This window comes from Dipodomys merriami, unplaced genomic scaffold, assembly GCF_024711535.1.
Source record: "Dipodomys merriami isolate MVZ:Mamm:240054 unplaced genomic scaffold, mDipMer1.0.p SCAF_573, whole genome shotgun sequence".
In the NCBI taxonomy this organism is placed as follows: Eukaryota; Metazoa; Chordata; class Mammalia; order Rodentia; family Heteromyidae; genus Dipodomys; species Dipodomys merriami.
In genome coordinates this window covers 88,505-93,702 of record NW_027206150.1, presented here as the reverse complement: position 1 = coordinate 93,702, position 5,198 = coordinate 88,505, and positions in this window count along the sequence as shown.

Genomic DNA, 5,198 nt, shown 5'->3' with positions numbered 1-5,198 from the left:
ATAATATTCCTTCATTGGTGGTATAATAAATACCTAAGAGTTGGTAGGAATGTAATAGGTGTCATTCAATCATAGATAGAGGGCTCTGGCACTCTTTAACAATATATATATTTGTATACCACCATCTGCCTATCCATGTATCGCTGTTTTGGCCAAATATGGGGGTCGATTTCAGTGCCTGGGAACCACTTGACAGCTTCATTGGCTAGAGGATCCCATGCTCAAACTCACCCATTCATGAATTGGGCCTGCTAGGCACTGAGTTCAGATCCTCACATTGCCAGGCACAATGGAGAACACATCTAAAATCTAGATTCTATGTGATAGGATGTAAACAATGTAATAAATGGTAGAGGTGTCATCAGAGTCAATACAATAAATGGTAAATAAATGAATAAAATGAGAAATAAAATTTATAAACGCACCAAACAAAATATGGACTGAACATCTGAACATAAGTATAAATCTTATCATTAAAATGTATATAAGAAGTATCTTTTCCAGGACTAAGGCTTGAATTCAGTCCCTCTAGGAGGAGGGAATGGCGGGAGATCCTGAGATACTCGTTTCTGGACCTAGGAAGAGCCATGGCATGTGAAAGATCTCATCCTTGAATGAGTAGTTCATGCATGATGTGAGTAGGAAATGATACATAAGATTGATGGGGTATAGATTATTTGTTAAGAAGAGTTGATGAAGCAGGACAATAATCATTATATACATGAAATGGATGCAGCAGAAAAGAACCAAATATAGGTACTCACAGATTGGATTCCATCACAGGTCACCACAATCCTACTCTATACAAATCTGTACTTATTTGCATTCTACGTTCAGCTTATGAATGGATGACTATTGTGCTTCCCACTCTCCCCCAAGGGAGGCTCATACTCAGGTACTGGGAACGCCTTGCTCATTGTTGCTCACAGGCTGGTGTGCTCATGTTGACCCATTCACCAATTGTGCCTGGTAGGCCCTGAGTTCAAATCCCAGCCCTGCCAAAAGATTCATCTTGGTGTCAGAAGTCAATTGTTGCATCTATTTTCCTTTCCTGTGCAAGTCTTGGGTCTCAGCTAGGATGCAGAATGCATGGGCCACCCTGTGGTCATGGGAATAAGTTGTTATCCATGTCAGTCCAGTTATACCTGTCATCATATACATAAGAAAATACACAATACATCCATGAATAGCATACAAAATGAACACAATAAGTACACTCAATGCATGATGCAGTCCACACACGGATGTGAATATACACCCCATGTTTCAATGATGCATCGAGGACTATTTTGGCCTCCCTGTGGCTTTATCTCATTTCCTGGGAAGAGCCCATCTCCTTAGTGGCTCACAGTCTGGTGTGATCATGTGGACCGATTGGGCAGTTGGGCCACATAGGCCCCGAGTTCGAATTTCAGCACTGCCAAAAATTCACCCTGATGTGAGAAGCCAGTCATTGCACCTGTCCTCCTTTGCTGTGCAAATTCTGGGTCTCAGCCAGGAAGACTACACCAAACGCAAGATGCTGCCCACCCATGGTTGGAAATATAGATCCTTTGTTTAATTATTAATTTATGACTATATTGCCCTTCCACCAGGGCTCAATCTCAGGTCCCAGGAATGGACGAGCTCCTTAGAGGCTCACAGGGTGCTGTACTTAACATGATCCATTCACCAATTGGGCCTGATAGGCCTTGAGTTCAAATTCCAGCACTGCCAAAAGATTCACTCTCATCTGAAAAAACCAAGGTTGCATATGTTTTCCTGTTCTGTAAATATTCTGGTTCTCATCAAGGATGGAGAATGGTATATAAACAATTCTATAGCCATGGGAATAGGTTGTCATTCATGTTAGCACAGTTATATCTGTCACCATATTCAATAAAATGCACAAAACATCAATGACTAAGACACAAAATAAAAAGAATAACTACACTGAATGCAAGATGCACACCACTCCTGTAGGTAAAGAGAGATCCTAAGTTTAAAAAAGGTGGGCTTGCGATTTTGTCCAGTGCTGAGGCTTCAAATCAGGCCCTAGACCAGGCCTGAAATTCTAGTCTTCAAGGATAGTGAGCTTCCCCTTCCCCCACAATGCAACAGAGATACCCAGACTTGAGTTCAAATCCCAGCACTGACAAAAAATTCATTCGGATATCAGAAGCCAGTTGTTGAACACGTTTTCCTCTCCTGTGAAAGTCCTGAGTCTCAACCAAGAAGGGGAATTCATAAGCAACACTATAACCACTGGAACAGGTTGTCATTCATGTCAGCAAAGTTATTCCTGTCACCATATTTAGTAAAATACACAATACCTCAATGAAATAGAGACAAAATAAGGAGAAGTTCACTAAACACAAGATGCTATTGACACATGAATGTCAATATAGATTGTATGTTTAAATTATGAATTTATGACTATATTGGACCACCTTGGGAATAAATGTCAGATATTGGGAATGGCCTAGCTCCTTATTTCACAGGTTGGTGTGTTCACCTTGACTGATTGGACAATTGGTCCTACTAGGCCCTGAGTTCAAATACCAGCACTACCAACAAGTGGGTTGTAGTGTAAGAAGCCAAGTGTGAAACTTGTTATCCTTTTCTCTGAATGTCCTGGGTGATCCTGAGAATCCTGGCATGGTGGAGAACATTTCTACAAATCTAGATGCTCTGTGATAGGATGTCATCTATGTAATAAACAGAACGGGTTTCATCATAGTACAATCAATGTTAAATAAATGAATAAAAGAAAAATTTCAAGGAACAACCACACCAAACATGTATGGACTGAACATCTATAGGTAAGTATAAATCCTATCTTTACAATATATATATAAATAGTATGTTTCCAGGGCTGAGGCTTGATCAGAACTAGTGAACAGGTCTGACTTTCTTATCTTTAAGTACAGTGATCTTCCCCTTCATACACATTGCTCCAGATTTACCCAGATCCTGAGTTCAAATCCAAAGCCTGTAAAAATAAACTGTGTGAATTGCAAGCCAGGTAACTAAATTTTTTATTTTACTTTTCTCAGTACGGGGCTTGAAGTCAGGTTGTTGCAACTCTGCCTCAGCTTCGATCACCCTAGGCCGGGGTGCAGCCACTAGATCTACAGCTGCTTCTAGGATCCTAGACCCCCAGGTCTTTCAGGGAAAGCAATTCACAGAAAAAATGTGGCCTTTTTATGTTTTCTTCCTTTGCATGGTAACCGTCATGGGTCTGAATGACACTGTTTCAAAGGGTACTTCACCTTGCAATGCTGAATGCTGGCAGACTATCTGGGAAGCATAGGCCCACATGGCAACATAGGCCCTGATTTCGAATCCCCGTCCTAACACCAACCAATGGCAGGAGATACTAAGAAAATGGTTCCCATCCATAGGAAGAACAATGGAATATTATCAATGTCAAGGTTCAATGAGTTGATCATGAATGATGCTCCTATAATATTAGACAGCAACATTTCAGGAAGCTAACTGATTTTATTTAATATTTATGAAGCATAAAAAGAATATTATTACTTACAGGAACACTATAATTTCAGGACACTGATTGATTTCATTAACAGTATAAGGGTGAAAACAATAACATTAATTAAATGGACGCATGATTAATACCAAGGAATTGGTAGGAATGTAGTCTATATAACTGAAAATGTATAGACATCTCTGATACTCTGTCAAAACATATTTATTAGCATACTTCCATCTTCATGTCAATCTGTTCTTATTTTGTTAACCCCTGGGGCTTGAGCTCAGGTCCTGGGAGCAGCCTGTCAGCTCAATTTGCCCCAGGATGGCGTGCTGACACTCACCCATTCATGAATTGGGCCTTGTAGGCTTGTAGGCCCTGAGTTCAGATGCCAGCACTCCCCAAAAATTAATTGTGGAGTAAGAAGTTGATAGTGACAAGTGTTTTCCTTTTCTGTGAAAGTCCTGGGTGTCAGGTATGAAGTGGAATACATATGTAGACCTCTACCTTATGTAATCTATGTAATCAATGTTTTATGTGCCATAATAGTCAAAATAAATGCTCAAAACATGAATAAAACAAAAAATAAAATAACTGTACTGAATGCAATATGGAGTCAACATATGTATATAAATATAAATCATATATGTAAATTGTACATGAATAGGATGTTTTCTAGTGGTGGGGATCTATTTCAGGCGTAAGGAATAGACATGAATTTTTTGACTTCTAGGAGGCCAGTTTCCCCTTCCCACACAGTGCAACAGAGTTACCAGTTCCAGTCCCAGTCTTGGCAGAAAAATAGCACTTTTTTAGTATGTAATAGTATAGTAATTCTAAGGTATATCATTATACCTCCATTTTATTAATGTGATTGTTTAAATGGCTCATAAAATATTAACTAACATCGATCAGTATCCTATAACATAATTGTGTATAATTTTATACTAGAATCATTCAAGAACTGCTCTTTCAATCATGACATACATCATATTCCATTGGTAATCATATGGACAGGAATAAGTTTCTTAGGATCTCCTTCCATTTGGAGGTGGCAAGACCAAGATTCCAACTGTGGGCTACAGCTCCCACCACTTAAACCCAAGGATAGGGAACTCACCAGTTTGTCTAAGAACACCAATAAGAACAATGATTAGGCTGGCACCAGTGGCTCTCAGCAGTCCTCCTTGATACTTACAAGGATGTGATGGGAGGATCATAGTCGAAGTCACCCTAGACAAGAAAGTCCAACTTCAGTGCCAACAAAGCCAGAATCCCTGTGGCTCTAGTGTGGAAGGCCAGCCTTGATCAAAAGCAGTTCACATACTGTGCTCATATCCTGAGTACAAGGTCTGGGACTAGGAACAAACAGACATACACAACAATCTGTGAAACCATCCATCTAAATGAGGTCACCCTCTTGTCTCCAACTGAATTGGAAATTGTTCCCTGGGAAAAGGGCTGAGGGAGCTATCATCTTGACTCTGCCCATGCTGTTTGCATCACAGGATTCTGGCCACACCCCCATTCTTTCATAGTTCGCTCTGACCAATGAGATACAAGAGTGGTGGCCACGCCCACATTCCATGCTGCCTGGTAGCACCAGGATATAATCTGTTAGTTTACACCACTACCAGCAATTGAGGAAGGTAGAGATGGCTGAGTGGTGAGGAAGAGACTCCAGGCAACTTTGGAATATAGAAGGAAATTGAGATGCCTGCCAGCA